We start from the raw sequence: 22,344 nt of genomic DNA on the forward strand, positions 1-22,344 counted from the left end.
GCAAATTTGATTTTTCAGAGCACCCAGGTCAGGCATGGTTCCCAGTTTTTCAGGACAGGCTCTAATTTTGTGGACAAGCAGTAGGACTGCACCACAGGCTTGCAGAAGCTTCCTGCAGGGTAGGTCCTATTACATCTGTGAATCCCTCCACCTGCCTGGGCCTTGACCACAGCCTAATGCTCTGTCCATCACATAAAATTGGGTTTTTTTACATTTTAATTTCTTGACAGATGCAGGTTTCTCACCATCTCCTTTGCAGTAGCACATACTGAGCTGTCACTGCTGTCCTCAAGTTGGCAGATGATGTCTCCTTCACTAAACATTAAAAAAAGGGAATATCTGCCTGCAGGACAATAACTAGGAGCAGGGACAACTTGCAGTGTTATTGGTGCATCAGTGCACTCCCTCTTGTCTAGGAGAATTACTCTCTGTGGCTGAGAGGTAGTCTAACTCTTGGGCTTATTCACCTTCTGGCCTCTGTGTTGCTCCTCTGAATATAATGGCTGTAAGTGCAGGAGAAAACAGGGTCCGGTAGGAGTGCATGGCCATTAGCAGCAAGGATGAAGTCCCCAAAGAACTTCACACCACTGGGGTGACATCCAGAGTGACTTTTTGTCCACCACTGACCTGCCTGAATCAAAATTGGCAGGGAAGGGGTGAATGAACATGGATCATGTTCCCAGTCCTCTAAACCATCCAGTATCCTGAAGAGTATTTTGAAATGCAAAGTGCAGTTCTGTCATCTTTGCTGTGGCAGCATTATTTAAAACACTAACATAGCTAAACTATTCAAATGAACATTAAAAATATGTTTGAAATCCCAGCCTCCCACAGCCTGAATCCAGAATTACTGAAAAACCTCAGCCTGGATAAATACTGATGTACTTAAGTGATGTGTACCCAGGGTCTCAAAGTGCTGGGCTGCTCTGACCACTGCTGCCAGTTTCTCCATTATTCTAGCCAAGGAGTTGATACAAAGGGTTCCTTTAAGGGTTGTTCAAAATTCATCTTTAAATTTTTCATAGTACTCAGTGTTTGTGGCTTTATTTGAATTTTTTTACTCATCTTGGAGTTTTCAAGAAACAGTGGATTCACAGAGTCATTGATACTAGTGGGTAAGAGCTAAATATTTCCTTGGAGCATCTCATCTAATCATGCTCCACCCTTCAGTGATGAAGTGAGCAAAGCCTGTAGGGAGCTCCTGCCCATACTCCAGCCCTCCCTGTTGTCCTTCTGGTACAAAGGTTGGTTCCAAAGCTGCACATCCAAACTGCAGCGTGCCTTGTCCTGGTTTTGGCATGCTGGAGAGCCCAAAGAGTGGAGTGAAATTTGTGGACAAGTCACAGAAACAACGGAAGTGGACTGGATTTGAACAGTGTGCTTTTAAATTGCTAAATAATCCTCAAGGAAAACTCAGTCTGGGCACGCAGGTTTAGCAATTTTGACTTCAATCCTCCTGGTCCCCAGTTTCCATCTGTAAAATGGGAATAATGACCAGTTTCTATCTGTAAAATGGGAAAAAAAAAAATCCGGTTGGTCTTTTTTGTCGGATGTGGCAAAGTCAAATTCATAGATCTTTTTTAAAGTACAGAGATAATGGGATGAAAGCTATATAAAAGCACCCACAAAGGAACAAATGTCTTCAGTTCAGATTTTGAACAATATATGGTAAATAATGCTTGGGGATTAAGACATAAAACATAGCAAATTTGTAACAAGTATTTATTTTGCTTGATGAATAAGGCAAGAATCCTGTGGAGAAAACCCTTCATGATTAAGTAACAAAAAAAGCCTGTTATATGTAGCCTTAAGATTTCATTTACAGTTGCACAGGCAGTTTCTATGCAAAATTCAAGTGTTTGACTTTATTACCTCAGCATTCTTGCACCTGTAGTTTTCTGAATGGGATGTATACGAACTCTCCATTTGACTGCTACTTTCTCATTGTTTATTTAAGAAAACATCTGAATTGCTTTAGATCTCCCGTGAAGTTAATTAAATAAAACTAGGGATAATTGTCATAAAACATGATATAGACTTGCTTATGTCAAGGGGGAGGTTTAAAAATTATAACAATGACAGGTAAATTTGACATACGTAGTATTTTTTTCCATAAGTTTATATACTAAATAACCACCTTTTTTTTCTCTTCCAAGCTTCTCTGTCTATGTAATCCAGGTTTATTTTGTTCTGTAGCTTGATTACATTAAATCCATTGTTATTTTTAAAGTAAAAATTATCTTCTAATCATGTGTCTCGAAATGCCTCAGTCAAATGCCATTTTACATTAACATTTTTAATGATAAGGTTTGGTTGGGTTAACTAAAATATATCATTAAGACTGGTTTTGTATTGTGTTTTTCCTATAGTAAAAATTTGATTACATTTTACATCTTCCTTGCTTTTGTTAGAGCAGCTCCACTACAAGTTGCTGTATACCAGCCTGTTGTCTGCGTCTCTGCACATTGACCTTTGTTGTAAGATCTGCTATAGACATCACAAACTCTCACATCAATTTACTACAATTGGATGTGGCATCTTCCAGCTAATTTGATTTAGGAAGAAATGCACCTGGCTCTGTTTTTCCCTATAGAATGTTGAGGGAGTTCAGAATCCTCCCAGATGCCATCTATCTGAGTAGCCCATGTGTTTTTCAAGGTCTAAGCAGTTTGTCTTCATCTACCAAAATGTAAGCCATTACAATAAGAGAATAGCTAAATTATTTAATGTGAAAATAAATTTTATTTTAGGTGCAAATGCAAACATTTATACATATGTATAATGTACGTGTAGTTTATATTACATATAAAATATAATATATATGTGTATATATACATATTCATATGCATCTATATGCATGTAAAATGAAAACATGTTCCCATGCCACAGCCATATTTAATATTATTTTTTACAAATTTACTGTTTGTTTGTTTTTAACATTAAGCTGTTACAGAGACTCTTTGCAAAAAGAAAAAAACATTTCAGGTCTTGTGAAACTTTCCAGGCACTGATTTAGATCACGTGGATCAATCAGGATATCAAGATCAATCCTGTTCCAGCGGCAGGAGCATAGAGAGAATGAACCACAGTTCTCTCTTTCATCCCATAGGTTCAAAAGTAAAGCCATGATTTAATGCATATACATGAGCTGCCTTTACCATATAAAAATCTTGAGCAATCAAACAAATCAAATCCCTGCATATAGAGTTTAGTGATTAAAACAAGTCTGGACAGTTCAATGGTGTTAGTTGGTGTGGTCCTACCGGAGCAGGAGCTGAACCGAGCAGAGCCAGCAGAAGATGGTCCTTCAGTATTCAGCAACATTCTAGATTTGCAGGTTGATTTTTTGGCATGGAGGGTGGGTGGGTGAGGGGAAAGTGTTGTTTACTGAAATACTATTTTCACGAGTAACTAGTTAAGTTGCTAGAATATCTAGAATAGAGTAAACTCAACATATTCCACTTTATTGTAAATGGAAAACCTAATTAAACTAAAATGAAATTCTTAGAAAACTTCTCTTTTTGGCTTTTCAGAACTACAACAGTTGTATTTACTTGACAACTTGCTCCTAGTACTTGGGGCACAAAACAGCATTAGGTACCAGATTCAGTGTCCTTCAGGAATCCAGAAGCTTTACCTGATATCAGGTGGGCCTGATCCTTGCTTGCAGATTGCAATATTTGCAAATATTGACTATTATTGATGGAGTCAATGGGTGCTGGGTTTTATTTCAAAAGGGGGCAGGGGAAAGGAGCAAAATATGGCTTTTGGAGGGATTTGGTGTCCAAGAAGTCTGGGGGTAAAATCAGTAAAGAGGGAATTCTGAATAGCACAGAGAGACAGATGTTAAAAGCAAAAATATCTGCTCTTAACAACTCCAGTAGACATAATCAGTGTGAAATATGGCTTTGGAAACATAAAACGAATTACTAAGGTGATTGTGCTGGCAATAATTTGCAAATGTTAAAAAAGATTAGCCAGCTATCCACTACAGTTTATTTGGTAATTTTAATTGCATAAACTATAGATCTCTCTGTAGAAGTAAAAAGAAATGATTTGTTAAAGATTAAGTTGGAGCACTGGACTATTCTGAGATACTTTGACTGCTCTATCTGCTCTTTCTTTTCCTGTCTACAGACTCATGAGTACGGACCATATCTCCAGATGAAATCTTTTTATTTTTCAATGTTTCCACTTTTGATAAAATAACTAAATTGCCAATAAAGTAATGCTATTGACACATTTTGAATCTACTTTGCTTATGCCTTTACAACAAAACCTTTAAATAGGTTCTGCAAGTGTTCAGAGCAGTTGCATTTTCAAATTATTCAAGCCCATGGGAAGCTTAAAAAAAATAAGTGGGGTTTTGTTTAGAAAATGAAGCTTGTAATAAAGCAAAGATCTAGAATACAGCATCATTTACTTTATAAATATATTTATTTCTTTTCTCACAGAATAGTCTTTGGCAATGGATCCTCTTTTCAAACCATTTGTCTGTAATTTCCATTTACTGCAGTGACACCTAATGGTAGGAGAAGAAGAATTGATCTCCATCCGCCTTGTTTGCTGTTAAACAAAGGGGAGTTTCGCATTATAAGCTGGTGGGGAATGTGTGAATTCTTTCCTCTCTCCTCAAAAAGCAAACAGACTGCTGCGATCTGGAAAGCATTCAGCTGCAGGAACAAAAGCATCTACACTCAAACTACAGCCTTTAGAAAGCCAAAAATCTAACCTTGCTATTTTTTATAAGCTAGTAAGTGCTGAGCTTCTATTATGAGTAAGGAGAGACAGCTATGGCTGGTTATTAAAATGACTAATAACAAAATGATACATGATAGTTCTTTGTGGCATATGGTCATTACTATACATCTGGAAATTTCAGGCTCAAGGGGGCTAATGTTTGTGATGGATATTTTGGTTTCTTCTGTGCTAAAAGCTGCCAGAAAGTGAGTTATTCAGGTCAGAATGAAAGTTGGCAAGATATATGCCAAAGATGTTCAGAATTTACTTCTGTATAACAAGCTTATAAAATACCTTTTTATGCAGCTAAGACCAGCTGGGTGAAAGTTAATCAGCCAAATGCAATTACAGGAGGTGTAAGTCTTATTAATGTATTAGGAATTCTCAGGGTACTACTGGACCGTTCCAGATGTGCTGCTGCATAATGAGTACAGAGTAACCTTGATCAAGAAGCCGATCTGCCCAGTCTCCTCATCTCTTTTAATAATCTATATAATATTTACTTGAGATGGCTCAGAAGGGACTAATAGAAGTAATAGGTTCTCATTCAAATGTAGACTTCATTTTCTAATAAATACAGCTCAGTAAAGGCCTGAAATGACAAAATTTCACTTCATCTTTAGTAGAAAATGACATTTTTTGAAACATATAGCTAACCAAAGGCAGGACTTTGTTAATAGTTTGCTAGAACAGGTGTGTTTTGGTGATGGAAAAGCCAAACAAAATGATCAGTTTTGTGTTGGACTAATAAAAGGTATTTTTTATTGAGATGCTGGGCAGCTACTTTGAAGGAGCGGGGTGTTCCAGACTGCTCAGAAGTGATATGGCAACCAGGCAGGCTGGAGGGAAGAGGAGATTGAAATTTCTGGGAGAAAATTTGGGACCCATGAAGACCTATGTCTGTTGGGTTTTTTTTTTCCCAAATGACAGCAGGATTCTGCCTTGTTGGTTATGAGGGGGCTTGAGGAGGGGCTTGAGACCAGCTGTGTCTCACTAAGCCACTTCTTCCTCTGGACAGAAAAAGAAAACCACAAAAAAACAAACAGAATAGGAGGCTTGAATCTCACCTGCCTGCTCAAGCTGCCCATAGAAAATGTCCCCATACTGTTTTTACCTTATGTTTACTAATATTCTGACATTCACAGATCAACTTTCATACCTGCAAATGTGTTATTAACCAGGTAATCACAACCTTTACCCTCAGACATTTGTGCAGCTTTCTGGCCATTGGTAGTTACTTCCCATTACAAGGGTTGCTAGCAGCCTCCACACTATGCTGTTGTTCTGGTAGTATCCTGGCATCTAAAAAGACCACAACAAATCTACATGTCTTCCCCATTTGTACTGACATTCCCCGAAGGAGGCATGGTTCGTCTTAGGGACCTATTGTCCTCTTTGTACATACAGTCAACTCCCATTAATCTCATTAATGAGACCTACATTCCCAAACTGGAAGGAAAAAATTCAGCTGGTGCAAAGATTTCCTGGGAGGCAAAAAGGGAGCTAAGGAGACCATAAGTCCCCTGAACCTCTGCTCCCCTCCCCACAGTACCCCAGAAATTCCTGGAGAGCACCCAAGGGAGCACATATGCAGCAGACTGGGACCACCTGCCCATCCCTTTCAGCTCAGCCTCTGATTGCAGACGTGAGAGGAAAAGGAAGGAAAGGAAAGGAACAAGAAAGAAAACTGATGTTGTATCTCTGTTGGCCCTTCCAACAGAGATTGACATCCAGCGACATTCACTGGATGTTTCTTGTGGTCCTCAGAAAACACACAGGGAGGAAGAATGAATGTGGCGCATTTATTTGTGTGTGCAGCATTTTGATCTCAGGAGAGGAAACAGCCATTTAACCTTTCATATTTTTTAATAAATTTCACTGAATCAAATCTGGAAACACTGTTGCAGGCTTAAAATAACCCTCATTTATCTAAGCTGCTTGGGAACAAAACAAACATTCTCTGCTGGAAGAAACAGGTTCTTACAGGAAATGGTGCAGCCTAGACTGGGTAATTACAGTGTCTCACTGCAGCATGTTTTTCCTGCCCTCCTGATGCCACCTGCACAAGGGACCTTCTCCCAGCTCCTGTCTGAAGCTAAGGTACCCCTTACCTCTCCCTTACCCCAACAGCAAGAAGAGCCACATGCCCCAAAATGTGGCACGTACTTCACTGTCCTAAGGATCAGGAAACTAACTCTAGGACATCAGAGTGGTAGAAGATGGCCCTGCGTTAAAACTCTATGCTTGTGGTTAATCTGGATGATTACTGGTGAGAAATGTGATCGTGTATATAAAAGAGAAAGTTTAAAACAGTGTCAGAAGCACCTGCTATTAGTCCTGTAAAGCTTACAAGTGAGAAAGAAGCCAGCTCAGGGAAGGGGTCTAAGAGGGCTTGCAGAAGCTCACTCCTGGGTGAGGAGACTGAGTGTGTGGCTCTGGCTGGCTCACACATAAGCATAGGGTAGCCCATGCTTCTGGGCAGAGGGGAGATCTGCACAATCAGGCTACTCAGCCAGGTGAGGACATTAGAGACGGGACTGGGAGGTGGCCTTGTTTCTTGTCTCCCATGCACTGCCATGCCCCTGCCACCAGCTCTGGGTGGATGCTGATGTTCAGGAATGGGGGCAAGGTGGGAGCAGGGTAGGATCAAAGGCACGTGGAGAGCAGGGAGGGATGTGAGGAGAGTGAGGCCATGGGAATACACTCAGCCTTGGTGCTCTGAGTCATCCAAGACAGCTGGTGCCAAGGAGCTGCTCTGCTGAGACTGAAAAATTGAATTTTGGTTGTGCTTACTGGGAAGGCTTGAGTCAGCCCTGGTTCTGCTGCTGTGTGTTAAAACAAAGAGAGAGAACTGCCTAGATTATGTGGCATTATCGCCTTTATTATCCATGTCAAATGAGTCCAACTGGTTTTTGTACTTCGTGGCCTGATGATAGATCATTTAAACATCTGTGTCCTGCATCAGAGATCTAATTTAACTGTCTAACAGGAATCAAGCATATTGTGAGATGTGGCCATAGCCCCCCAGATGCATGGCAGGCCCGCCTGGGCAGAGAAACCAAATGCCTTCCCCCAGGCAGGCAACACTGTAGCTGTCAGAGGTACACATCAGCTACAAGGACTTAAATACGCACTGAAAGGTAAGGGTGTTCTAGAGGGATTCGTTGAAAAAAGGTGGCCTTAACAAAATGATTTAGAATCATAGTATCATAAAATAGTTTGGGTTGGAAAGAACCTTAAGGTCATCTAGTTCCAACCCCCCTGCCATGGGCAGGGACGCCTCACACTAAACCATGTTATCCAAGGCTCTGTCCAACCTGGCATTGAGCACTGTCAGGAATGGAGCATTCACAACTTCCCTGGGCAACCCATTCCAGTGCCTCACCACCCTTACAGTAAAGAATTTCCTCCTTATATCCAATCTAAACTTCCCCTGTTTAAGTTTTAACCCGTTACCCCTTGTCCTATCACTGCAGTCCCTAATGAAGAGTCCCTCCCCAGCATCCCTATAGGCCGCCTTCAGACACTGGAAGGCTGCTATGAGGTCTCCATGCAGCCTTCTCTTCTCCAGGCTGAACAGCCCCAACTTCTTCAGCCTGTCTTCATACGGGAGGTGCTCCAGTCCCCTGATCATCCTCGGGGCCCTCCTCTGGACTTGTTCCAACAGTTCCACGTCCTTTTTACGTTGAGGACACCAGAACTACACACAGTACTCCAAGTGACATCTCACAAGAGCAGAGGGGCAGGAGCACTTCCCTTGACCTGCTGGTCACGCTCCTTTTTGTTCAGCCCTTCAGCATAATTTCTTCCTGGGCAGTAAAGAGCCATCAAAACACTGATTGTGACACCTAGATTTACAGAATCAGAATGGTTTAGGTTGGAAGGGACCTAAAAGATCACTTTGTTCCAACAGCTGTACCACGGGCTCTTCCTTCTGAGGAAAAGCAGTTTGCTAACAACTTCACTGGTTCATTTCATACTTTCTTTTCCACAGCAAAATATCTTCATTTCCTATAGTAGGAGATGAATGAAAGCTGGCCGTACATGGAGACAGTCCCTTGAACTAGGAAGCACAAGATCCATTCTGAACCACTCAGTGCAATTTATGCAACAAGCAGGCTAGTGCTACAGGCATAACAGTGCCCGGAGCCACATCTAGCCTAGTCCTGTGCCAGGTATTGGCCAGCTGATATTGGCCCAGCAGCATTGAATAGCTGCTTACAGGTGAAACACATAATGTTGCTCCTGACAACCTCCCTCAGCCCCCACCCCGCAGGAGCATCTTTTCTCTCCTGCACGTCATTCATGTGTATCCAAACTATACAATATACTTAGAACTGCTGAGAACAGTTTATCTGTGGCTTTTGCAGAAGCATTGCAATTTTAGGTAGTAGCAAATGTTTAATTTTATCAGTCCTCCAGATTATACAGAGACCCCCCAGGTGAGGCTTTGGAGCCTTTGTGCATATTCTTTTAGGCATGGATTTAGAAAAGTGGATGTCCAAGGTCTGAAATACGAGAACAGCACACAGTGATACAACTTAACATGAAGGAAAGTCTTTCTGGCTGGTGGCAGAATGGTTTCTCCTGACTATGCCTAGGCTGAACTGCCTTTGCATGCCATTGGGACATAACTGGAGCCTGCACCCCTGCTCCTAAATCCAGGTGTGCAGCTGTCATCTATACACATATTGCCTTTGCTGTCAGCCACTGGCCTGTGGAAATACTTTGAGGCCTTTGTAGTCGAACCTGCCAGGTTCAATAAGCACCATTAGTATTGGGGATACGCCATATGGCTGGGGCTAAGGCACTGAGAGGCAATTTAGGATCCTGTGTGTTGGAAGAGTTAATATTCTGTGCTGGGAAGAGGACACAGCTGCCCCACTACTATTTCAGTGTTTATGCTAAGGAGACCAAGGAGGAAGACCACTACCTTAGAGTGGTACTAAATGTTCTCATCCGGAAGCGTGTGCTGACATTATGGAGAGGAAGGGAGATCCAGATCTTCAAAGTCTGGATTTATGTCTGGAAAATCAGATGCTCTTCAGTGTGCAAAATTTAACTGGCAATCTAATTAGTAAAGATTTTTTCTTTTTTTTTTTTCTCTTGCGAGATGCCCTTATCTCAGTTTCCAGTAAGGTAACAGATACTAAGACATGAGCCTTCCCATGGTGTTAGGTCTGTTTTGCTTCCAGTCACTGAGAAAACCCAGAAATCTACTTTTTTTTTTTTTTTTAAAAGGCAACTAAACAATTCAAAACTTTCCATAAGATTTTTCCTTGAGTTTGGTTCTAGAAATGTGCAAAAGTTGGGTTCAGTCCAGATTTAACTGTTTCAAAATTGCATGCAACAGAAATGCTTCTAAGGGGTAGGTACAGATTTTGACATTACTTTGATTTCACTGTGATTTGGGACCCTTTTAGAGAAAGAGGGGCGTCAGCTGCACAGAGCAATGAAGCACTGTAATGCTAACTATATAGCCACAAATTGGGGATGACTCACAAGCTTCAAAATGGTTAAAGCTGAGCTAACTGTTGGGACAAGACCTGATGGGAGGAGAAATAGCAGGAAATTTAGGAAGTGGTTTACGGCTCACTCATCTCCAAGCTGCTCTGGCACCAGGAAAGCTAAAGCAGTTACAGAGCTCCAGGGGACAGCGAAGCCATGTCCTGGGCATCAGCTGGTCACCCTCTGGTGCCCCATGCCTCAGGCACCAGCTGGTTGGGGGTCCTTTTCTAAACTCTGAGACAAATCAGCCCAGTGTGGGGAAAACATAAGCTGGCCAAAAAAAGCTTCTTTCTACCCTTTTTGCATATTCTCTGTATTCAGTCCTGGAGGAAAAGAAGCATTTATCCATGTCTAGTTCCTCAGAAATCCTTTGCCCTTCTCAAGAGACATTGTCTGTTACGTAGAGAGCAGCTGAGTGATTGGCAGTGCATGGTCTGATGTGAGAGTGTTGGTAACTCTCTCTGAAAAGCAGTGCTTAGACAGCAAATGGTCTCCAAATAGAATCCCCACATCTTTTTCTCCATATTTTGAAAAAAACTCCCTCTAGGTTTAAAAGATGACCCTAATTTTTGAAATTGCAAGCAATGTTTCTTCCTTCTGGATTTTACCACAGAAAGTCATCTTTGTTACCCAAGTGTCATATGTGTCATTCTTGGAGTCCTGATTTTATTTAAATACATCCATATTCCATTGATTAATTTAGTTATTCATTGCATATCATAAGGGACAAGGCCTCCAGATTTTGTTTCAACAATAACAGTAGTTAAAAGCTTCTGTGAGCTGTTTTCTTGTATCTTTGGAAAGTGTACTTTTGGTCAAACTTTTCTACCTAGACTTTTCTGAAATACAGGTGTTATGGTGTAGGTCTGTGCTGGAATAGATTTGGTTCCTTCTGGTAAAAATGCCTGTTCCAATTACAAGCAATTCCCACAAAAGCTGTTAAAAACACCTATACTGAGTTCTTCTACTTTGCCTTTTCTCTCTTGGGGTGCCTGGTTCTTTCTCGTGCGTTTATGTTTGGGAGCCGCCACAGAAAGTCCTGCCCTGGCACAGCCCATCTCTCTTTCTAAGGTCACTTGGTATTGGGAACAGGCAAATTTCTTTAAATCATTTCTTAGGTCACTGCTCTTCATGGCCCAATAAGTCAAACCCAGGTTGTGATCAGCTCTACCTGTAATTTGTCCATAAGTGTTATACATCTTTTCCTTTCCTCCTTATTTTTTTTTCTTTTTATTTACCATTAGGTAAGAAATTGCAGGAAACTTGAGTCAAGATGATAAAATGTTCCAAAAAACAAACAAACAAAAATAGGCAAAATCAGAGCTTCTGCTTTGGAAAGACGACCTTTACAGTTCTATTTCTGTTATCACATGAAAAATGCAAAGCAGCTGGAGGCTGACCTGGATCTGGATGCTGGGAAAAAAGGGCAGAGGGGGAAGGGAAGAGAGGGGCAGCAGAGAGGGGAGGCGAGAATGTCCCTTATCAGCAGCTGGGCATGAATCAAGCCTGTAACAATTAATAGTGATTGAAATTGTACACATGCTGTAAACCATAAGCAGTTTCTGTTAATTTTAATACATATATGTTATAAATAACTTAACATAGTCATGTCTACTCTTCTTAGTTAAATATACTTACTATAATATTCTTTTGCATTACAGAAATGGTTTAATTTGGTGCAGTTCTAAATCAGAATATATATTCTCATCAGCATTTCAAATGAAGTACAAATTATACTTCAGATACACTATTTGTCACATACTTAAAATTATGAAGTTAACATTACTTCTGAATATTTGTTTCAAGGAAAACAGAGACTTTTTTATCCACTGCAAAGCAAGGAACACTGTCCATGGCATAAGGCTCATGTGTACAGTGTGTGTAAGAAAAACATAAATAACAGTAACACGGCAACAGTTGCATGAAGACCTTGTCATGGGGTGTCTGAAATAAGTGAGTCCTGATGCTGCCTCATGTGGTCTCCACATCAGGTGCAGATCTCTGAAAGCCGCCTCGCACATTCTTCACAGCCCTGAACCAGCCATACAATGCTGGAGCCCGAGGTTGTTAAGTTCAGTAATAGCAGGAATGAGCCATTGATGCTGCTTGAAACAAGGGAAAACAATAGGTCTTTAAGACAGCTCCCATTGCTGAATGTAAATTGGTTTTTAATAAAATCTAGACAAAACCTGATGATGTCAGAAGAATTCCACCCCTGTACCACCCTGGAGATTGCTCAGTAAATGGCAAGAAATGCATACATTTTTGGGGAGCATTTCTGGGTTTCTTGTACCCATTGCAGCTGTACACTAGAGTCTGTAGGCCCTTTCTTGCATACCCAAATCCTTATTTCTAGCAGAGCTACTACTATGAAAATGCAGCATATTAGGTCTGTGAGGTGGGACTCATAGGCAGAAAGTACACAACTATTTTCTTTTCTACCTTTAACTGCACCTCATGGGAGATTCCACGCTTCATTTGCTGTGTCTAATTTTTCCTTCCTCTCATCAGCAATTATTTAACCCAGATCTTGTTGTTGGTGATTCCTTTCTCAGATTAACAGAAATCACACAAAAAATACAGACCCACCTGTGCATGTGTGAGTATATATGCGCACAAAATAACTGCATGTATGTGCACATATCTATTTACATATATCACTCCATGCATACAGGTTGAGGGTGTGTACAGCTGCATGCGTACACATACAGTCATTTTTTGAAGCAAGATGCCTTGTGTTGTTTAATTGTGTTAATGAGAAACAAACTTTCAATCAGATAAGTGAGAGGCTTTTAAGACAACCTACAAATTATCAGTTCATGCTTGATCATTTTCTTGAGCATTATCCCCAGCAGTTAGTCATCTGATTTCATGTATTGTATCTGTATTAAAAATAACACAGCTCCCTGTAATTCCTTCTGTATTTTCTTCAAACACAAGGGAGAAAGCACATTCCCTAATATATTTTATAGGCACACTCTCTTTGTAAATTTCCTTTGCAAAGGTCCTGCTCATATTTGTATCTTATTACTTTTCTTATACTGGATTTATTGATAGTTTCTAACAAAAATATGATTTCAGTATATTTACGGAACAAAACTCAATATAACAGCCACCAATTCAATTTTTTTCATCAAAATGGAGAACAATAAAGAATCTAAAGTCTTCAGTTCAGACACATAGCATCAAAAACCCCTATACTGTTAAAAGAAATAACTCAATAACAGGGAAGTGATAGATATTACTTAAAGAACAGCATTAGCTTTGTTTACCTTATCTGAGTTTCTAATAATCCAGACTACAACTTGGAGAGTTACACATATTTTGTTCCTGAAACATGTATAAATTCAGTCACATTTTGTAAGTGGGGAAAAATAATGCGTATACATTAAGAAGTATTTATTGCATATTATTATTGCTGGTAATAGCATTATATACATTTAGATGGATTTCACATGAAGGCATTTTGTTGTTCTGCCACATTTCTTTCATATGGGTGGGGGACTTTATGGAGTTGATCTGTTTTGCTAAAAGTTCATATTCTGCATTTCTAATGGATTCCTTTCAGAGAAAGACTGTGGAGAAAGACTAGTTGGAGGGGGGGGGAGTGGGGAGGAGGGTTGTTTTTTTTCTTACTGACCACTAACTAAAGATTTGATTAATAACTTTGGCTAACAATAGATTTTTAGTTAAATAGAGGGATGAATTCATTATTTACCTGTTCTTATTCTTCTGTGTGTTGCCCGGTGATGATTATAGCTGTTTTAGAAATGATCCTTATTTATGGTATGTTGCATCATCCAGAGATGCAGTAATGATTTTAGATTTTCCACCTAAATTACAGGGCACTTTCCACTGAAAATGGTAAACAATATTACAAACTTTAAAAAAAGAAGTAATCTGATTTCAGGGAAGAGGGAACCCAGTGAAAGATGTGTGCTTTTATAAGGATGGACAATGGAAAGCAAAATAATAACTCCTAAGTTTGATTGTTCAAATATATTCTGCAATACAGAGAGCTGCATGCAGGCTGGAGCAGGCATGGGGCAGGAAGGTTAAGTAGAAGAGAAGGCACAATACTTCAGATTGGCAGTAGACTGCAGCAAGAATAATCTAATCAAAACTAAATTCAATTATCTAGTCCCAGGGCAGGCTCCTGGGACTGCTGCACTGAATGCTAGCAGATCTCCTCCTAGACATTTTTCCCCAGTCAAACTCACATGATGAATGCAGATGAAATTTGAAATATGAAAATCTGAAATAATTTATGGAAGTTGTCAGAAATTTGGCCTGCTTGTGGTGTAATTTCCTCTGAGACGAGGCAGGCTGGCTCATTGCTTCTAGTCTCAGAGCAGTTGCTGGTCTTCCAATGGATGGATCAACCCCTTTAAAATGCTCTTCCAGACAAATTACAGCTCATTACAGACAGCCTTGCACCATGCCATTATGTCAGAGGAAATCTTTTTTCATTTGCACAAATTTGCTTGGAATTCTCATATTTATTTGAGCATCCATTATCGAATCTGAACATTGAATTATCCACAATTATTTTCTGGGTAGGCGGATGTTTGTGTATATGGAATAGATAGTGACTGTGTAGATATACAAATACTACAGCATTGCTGAAAATCCTGCCTGTTTCAAGCAACTGCATTTGTGCAGAGAGCTGCCGTGTGTGTGTATCTATCTATCTATCTATCTATCTATCTATCTATCTATCTATCTATCTATCTATCTATCTATCTATCTATCTATCGATCTATCTGTCTGTCTGTCTGTCTGTCTGTCTGTCTATCTATCAAGTTGTTTCCTGAAGATTGTCTTTTAGGAGATGCATTTACTTTCTGAAAGGAGTCATCTACAGAAACCAGCTCACTTCCCGGTGACTCAGAGCCTGCTCTTTGTAGCTATTACAATTAGAACTTCTGTCTGTGCACGTGTAATTCGTGTATGGTCTGGCCCCGTGTGAGATCTGCAGTTATCATGTACTTTAAATTACATTCTGTAACAAACATGCTGTCTCCATCACTGCCATGCTCACATCTATCACACCTTCCACCTCTTCCCTGTGCTGAGAATTGGAGTAAGCACTGACATGCAAGAAAATGGAAGGGGCAGTGATGGGATACATTCTGAAATCCTCACTCCTTTCCTCTAGGGCAAATTTTCCTCAGGTAGGGATATGAGCTAAAATGTCACTCAATACTTACATTTTTTAGTTTCTTAACCCTGTTACTAGGCTATTGATATCACAACTTTATGGTTGTTTAACATTATAAATATTCATTGGAAGAAAGATTTCACAAATGACAATTCTTGTGTGAAATTGTCCTCTTAGTTTATATCATACTGGAGATTAGAGTCATGGATGTTATCATTCCTGAAAATAGGAGTTTCCATAGGGAACCAGGCCAATACACCATTGAGACCATTTTGGGGGTTTTGATCAACATCAGTGTTAAAAACCTAAAAATCCAGCATCAGCCACTTTGAACAGATCTGCCCAAAGAAGAAGAGAGTTTGGAGGATTTACTTTAAAACATTTGGGTTTGCTTTAGAAATGTTCCACTGCAAATACTCTCAGGTCTCCATATGAAAGTTTGATCATATTAAAGTTTTTGAGTGCCTTTTGTCTCTCTTTACATAGATATCCTCTAACTTATTTCTTGTCTATTCAACCACTGTAGCTCTCATCTCGTCACTATTTGTGTCCTGTGAACTTCTCACAGGAAGCTTGTTCCAACTTTCATAGACTAAGAACTGTAGGAGAATAGAGGACAGAACTGGTTTGTTCATGACATTCACATACATTCTCTTTCGTTATTCAGTCAGGTTATGAAACACCGAGGAAAGGTTCACACTGTGATTAGATCTCCAACAGTCAAACCTTTACAGACAAGAGCATTTAGGACCCTGCTATTTTCTTGAAATAGAATTAAGTTTGAAAACTTTCACAACACCGCAGCAAAGCAAGCAGAGCTCAGTTTAGTAAATAACATATGCCCACAAACACTCACTCAGAGCCTACTTTGCTGAGCTGGCCAGCATCTTCCTCTGAGGGTCCCTCCTTCTTTTGTCAGAAGCCTGCCCAATGCTCATGCAGAAGGTGCTCCAGCATGGGCGCAAGTGTCTGTAGGTATTTCTACTTCAGGTATTTGGAGCTGCAGTCTTCAAGAGAGGTGTGGGGCACTGCCTGATGGCTAAGACAGACTAGGAATGTCTAGTATGGAGCAATCCCTTTCCAATTCTTGTTATCTACAGGGTATGGAGAAGGGCATATCTTAACATTCTTCTTCCTTCAGTACTGCTGATTGTTGTGGTGATGCAGTATTGTAGATGTGCATTTATAATTTTTGCCCATTCCAGCCTTTGGGTTTTTTTCATTACTTCTCCAGAAAATAATTAGGGGAACTTCTCTTTTCATCAGACTGAAAGGATTCTTTCTAGTCATGGTTATTGTTGGTTTTTTTTAAGAACTCCTCAAAAGATATTTTTCATGACATCAGTCAAATGTGTGCTGATCAGACAACTTTCCATTCTGGACTATTTTATGTGTTTTGTCATGTATCAAGCTTCCTGCTACATACCTTTACCTTGCTGGCTCATCAAGTCATCTGCCTGTATGAGAAGACTTTTCCCCATCTCACTTTTCAGTTTGCACTCTCTCAGTGGAAACCAGATATGGCTGGACTGTTTGGAGGGTGGACATTATTTGGGACAGAATGTAAAATACAGACTGTTCAATGATCTCAGGATAGTTATCCATGTCTGCCTTGGGACAGAGCCTGAGCAGAAAGGGCTCCATCACTGCTAGCAGAACCATCAGACACTGTAATAAACACATGAGAATAAGGTATGGTAGTATCTGCAAGAATTTTATAGTCAGCAGATAGTTCTTAATGACCTGCAGAAACTTGCAGAGATTGGGGGGCCACCCTGATTCCAGCAAAGAGCCCCAAATGTTCCTGGTTGGTTCAGGTAGTGGAGGAAATGCATTCACTGCAGGAGACCCTTGAAATGTCTAATTATGGCTGGACTCGAGAGGTGTGAGTACTTGTAAAAACGAGAACTGGGGGTGTGTTGGGATGATAGAAAAGCAAGAATGAACCCTGATTGATGATGAGGCTTATGAACATTAGCCAAATGTGGCCATTTGCGCAACTAACGCAGTGATGCTGAGAACAGCAATATCTAGTACTTCATGGTAAACCTCTGAACAGAATTTTGAACTAAGAAGGAGTCATTTTGCTACTATGGAAGTTATTTATGTTAAAGATACATAACGATATTATGACTTCAAAAACCAGAGCCACAAAATAATTAAACTGAGAAAGCTTCGAGCTATATGTCTTGTATTTGCATTTTACTCATAATAAATATAAATTGTGAATATTCCCTTAGAAAAAAAAAAATCAGAATGAAAAAAATAATTACTTGGGAATCACAAGTTTTGTTTATTGGGATTTCTGCTTCTTTTTGTATTACACATTTTGAAATATTAGTGAAGTGTGCTCCCCATCCCCCTCCATACCATTTGGTAGTGGTGTCAGGATAGAAAAAAAAAACGCATAAACATGTAACTTATTTAAGTCACCACATTCTTTCTTTCTTTCATTGGGATAGCTGTTCATGGCTGGAATAGGTTGTAGCCTCCCAGCTTCTCTTTGCTGCAGGAAACTTTGTAATAGCACTTAAATAAATAAAGAGTCTGGGTCGGAGTTTATTGCTCTCATTGTGCTATTGTATATGTGTATTATAGAGTCACCCCATAGATTGACACAATTAGTTGAATGCAGGACAAGACAAATGTTGTATATGACAGTGGGGTAGTATTGAAAGATGACCCCATATCTGGAGAGCTGAGAGTTATGGATCCATTGATAGCTGTTACCAGCATTTTGAAGCGTGGCTGTTAAATCTTGCCTGCTGGCTTCTGGCTGCTGGCCTGCCTGCCTGGGCAACCAGCTGCTGAATGGAGCTGCAGGCAGCTTCTGCACTTTGTTGTGCTGTTATAATAACTGATCACTGACTGGAGGAGACTCTGCAAAAGCCAACGGGGACACAGCGCTGCTAATCTTTGTTGCTCGTTTCACTGGCTGTGCTTCTCTTGTTGGAGCTATCTAAAGGGCTGAGGCACTTTCAAATGCCTGTGTATGGCAGTGCTGGATGAGAAGAAAGCCTCTATTCACAAAGAAAATACACTAAATAAAATTGGGAATTCTAATCAAATATTAAACATTTCCTCCACAAATAAGACCATAGTAAGAAACCTAACAGTGACAGCTCAGCATCTCTGATTACAAGCCGCTTTCTCTTTAGATGCACAAGTGTGCAATCAACACATGAATGGTATAGAGAACTCACTTTCAGTGTCAAGCCTAGAAAATGTTGGCAGAAGTTCCTGTCTTCTTTGTTTTGAATATCTGTAATATTGTAAAGGTTTTATATTCTTTAGTTTTTGGTGAACACTTCACCTGTGAAGGCCAGTATTTTCCTATTAAAAACCAAACCCAACCCCCTAAAGCACTTATGTAAATGTTCCACATATTTACCAGGGGAAATATTCAGGAAACCTCTACGAGATTTTTTGTCTGACTTTTTGAGTAAATGCAATTCACTCTTATGCAGTCCTGCTCTTTGAGTTGTATATTAGTGTGCGTGCATGCATTTGCCCAATTGTGTTCCCTAATATGGGAAGCCAGATGACAGTCTAAAAAAAAAATGACAGTGAAACAGCATGTGACACATTGCTTGCAATCTTATGAAATGGGTAAGAGATTTTTTCTGCTAAAGTTTGTCATGGCTTATTTAAAAATCATTTTGAATTCAGTTTGTGAGAGACAGAGAATCCACCAAGGCAAGACCTTTAAGATACATTAATCAGAAAAAGAGGTCTAACTGCAAACTCTAGAATAAAGGTCACATTCTGTAAAGCTCATTAGCATAAGTCTCCACTAAAAAAAAAGAGAATCATGCGTTTGACTTCATATAGGAAAAGCTAGGCACATGGGCGACTTTCACAGGGGAAGCCATTTCTACCTCAAATCCTAAAATTTTGGTTATTAAACATGTCTCTCACAGGATTTATCCATGCAGGCATATGGCCTGCTGGATTCTGATGGAGGAAATTCTATGTTTGGAGGAAATTAGAAGTTTTTGTCTGAGTTTTCTAAACTAACACCAGTTTACAGGCAAGTGGTACTTGTTAAACAGGCAAGTACAGGCTAAATGCAGTTTGTAACTTGACCCTGCACTTCATCAGAAGAATATGTTGGCTACACACACACACAGATAACTCCGTTGTATAAAGGAGTCTCTGTTGACATAAGCTGAAAAAGACCTAATATCATTGTGGAGTTTTATTATTACCGATGAGAAAGAGAATATCTTTTGAATGAAAATATCAAAGAAGCCTACTGTGCTTCTGTTCACGTCAAATCCTTGTTGAAGGAGGAAATTTATGAAAAGTTCCCATAAAATTACTGTACCAGGAAGAAGCTGGACTTTGGAGTTTTAGATAAAACTATATATTTTCCATCAACCTCAAAAAGAAATGTGAGCTGGGAGGCTCCAGGCCTTCAGAGTTCTCAGTGACTCTGGCAGCTCTGCTCACATGGATTTTGTACTGTCAGAAACCCCACTGGCTGGTTATTGCCACCAACTTTCTGGGCTCTCTTAACCTCTTCTGTTCCACCTTGCATATTTGGGAGAGAAAAGAAAGTGCTCAAGACAAAAACACCTTGTGTGAGTTGACGTAGTTAACCTAACCATGGATTCCATGCAGGACTGCAAGTTAGCATTGTTGGGAGGGTAGCATTGCTCATAAACTTTCCTGGCTGACCCATTCCTTGGTGTTAGTGCCTCTGCAGCATTTTTTATGGAGACCCCAGAAACTAGAGTTGTTACAGAACAGGGTGGGACAACTGGATGCTCCTTCTGTTTGGAGCCAACAAATGCTGGTCTTCTTAGCCACAAGGAAGGAGACAGGTTTGTAGTAGCAGTGATGGAGAGAAGACTGGGATTTGCTGGAAAGAAATCAGACTAGCAGTCATTAGATTTGGATTCTGATCTTTGTTTAATACTAGAGAGCCCCAGTTTCCAAGTCAAAGTACACATGTACACACGGCACATCTTTTTTTTTCATGTAAAAGCTAGGTAAATAATATTCACCCTGACATTGTTGCCAAACTGCAAAAATCTGTATGCATTAAGATCTCTAGGAAGAGGCCAGTAAGTAAATACAAAATAACAGTGTTTTTTCATGCCCTGCTCATTCATTAATATTTGTAAATTGCTTTGAGATCCTTGGATGTAGAGTAGGATAGAATATGCTGCAATGTTAACGTTAATAATATAATCTAGATAATTCAGAGATAAAAACAGATTGATATATGTAATAGAGTTCTTGTCTAAGAAGAGACAACCGGCAGTTTTTCTTTCCATTGTCCCAAATGTCTTTGTTCACTTTTCAGAGACAAATTACACTGTATTAATAATTTTAACTCATTGATTTCTTTTGTCCTTTTTTTTCCCCAAAGCACTACTGCTTGTGCAAAACAACAATAATCATGAGTCACCCTTCATACTCATTTCTTAATAAAGTTGTTCTTTCTTAACTTCACAGCATTCGGGAAATGTTGCATGGTACAAAGTTAGTGGAGTTATTCTGTTTAAGTGGGGTTTATTTTACCTTTGCTACTAACCATTAGTGTGAGTGTTCCTACCCCAAGGCAGCTGATGAGGAGGGTGCAATTCACATCAGTAAGGGTTGCTATGTTGGTCTCCCTTAAATTCACTCACTCTGTGAGTGTAAATAGTTCCTTGGAAGTCAGCGGGATTTCATAAGGTGAACAAGATTTTAGCTTTGCTGGCTGCAGTGAGAGTTTTATCTGATTTGGGATTGAGGTGTTGGTCCCAAAGGTGAATGATGAAAGCCGAAGTGATAAGGGATGAAGTGAAAAAATGAATAGTCATCTTTTTTCCTCTACAACCTGTTGTTACTGCTTTACTGAATTCTATCTCTCTACAAATAATTCAAACCACCTCTTTCATGGTGCACTTTGCAGTAGTATAAAAGGGGAAAAGATTGCTTCTAGCACCTTGTTATACTGAAAAATACAAGATATTGTAGAGGATGCTTTTATCCATCCCAGGAACGCTGGCTGCTGGGTCTCAAAATGGTCTTATCCTTGCAGTCAGACCATGTTTGATTGTTAAGGGGAAAGACACAGATCAGGTTTAGAACATCACTCCTTAAGAGGAACCATTTTTACACAGGACTCTTTCCTATCACTGATTTTACAGAACATTTGGGCGCAAAGAATGTCTGTTCCCATATACATATACTTGAAGTACCATCTTGCACATTTTCATCAGTGAATTGCTTACCTCCATGGGATTTGAATAAGTCTCTTAATCATAGACTATTATGCCTAGTGGTATATGTTTGCATATAGTCTTTATAAAATAAGAGCTTTTCCATCTAGCCATTACATAGCACTAGTTTTAGTTTACTTCAAACAAGTTATTTTAGTCCTGACGGAAAAAAAAAAAAGGGGGGGGGAGGAGGCTAAAGGGGTAGGCTTAATCTGAGGAAGTTTTACACAAATCTAACCACGTCCACAGTAGGACGCTTGTCACTCCTTGCAGATCAGAATCAGGGACTGTTTTATGCCCTGCCTGCTGCAGCGGCTTTCCATCAGCAACACCATCCTACTGGGGCCTTCAAAATGGATGACTGCCACAGTGTTCACCGTCCCTAGGGGCTGGGCTTGTTTTATGTTTCTCCGAGCAAAAGAAAGAGTGGCTGGCTCGGTTGAGGAGCCTGGAGGACCTCACAACCCCATGGAATATGACATGGAATATATAGGCCCTCTCCCACCAAAACATTTGGGATGTTGAAGATTTTAACACTCTTTATTTAAATCTGCTTTTTATTACTGTGGTCACATCCACAGATCTCGGCTTACTTTCCTCCTGCCACACATCTCTGTGTGTGTTTGTGTGTGTCGCAGGCATTACAGGTGTGCAGTCACAACAGAGAGGGATCACCTTATGACTGGCACAACCAAAGCCCGGTTATAAGGCAGACGGGTG

General features: G+C 40.0%; 1 protein-coding gene and 1 long non-coding RNA gene across 3 annotated transcripts in view; one reads left to right on the forward strand and one right to left on the reverse strand.

The window, feature by feature from the left end:
• Positions 1-22,344, forward strand: part of TMEM33 (transmembrane protein 33) — a 221,824-nt gene that overhangs the window by 159,831 nt on the left and 39,649 nt on the right. The window lies entirely within an intron of this gene.
• LOC134175972 (uncharacterized) lies at positions 16,702-18,715 on the reverse strand. Its single transcript, XR_009969217.1, has 2 exons — positions 18,613-18,715; positions 16,702-18,289 (listed from the first exon to the last, which is right to left on the reverse strand). It is a non-coding gene; the product is annotated as an uncharacterized LOC134175972 (long non-coding RNA).

The sequence above is a fragment of the Pezoporus occidentalis genome, unplaced genomic scaffold (assembly GCF_034315485.1).
Source record: "Pezoporus occidentalis ecotype Australia unplaced genomic scaffold, CSIRO_AGI_Poc_V1 ctg71, whole genome shotgun sequence".
Classification (NCBI taxonomy): Eukaryota; Metazoa; Chordata; class Aves; order Psittaciformes; family Psittacidae; genus Pezoporus; species Pezoporus occidentalis.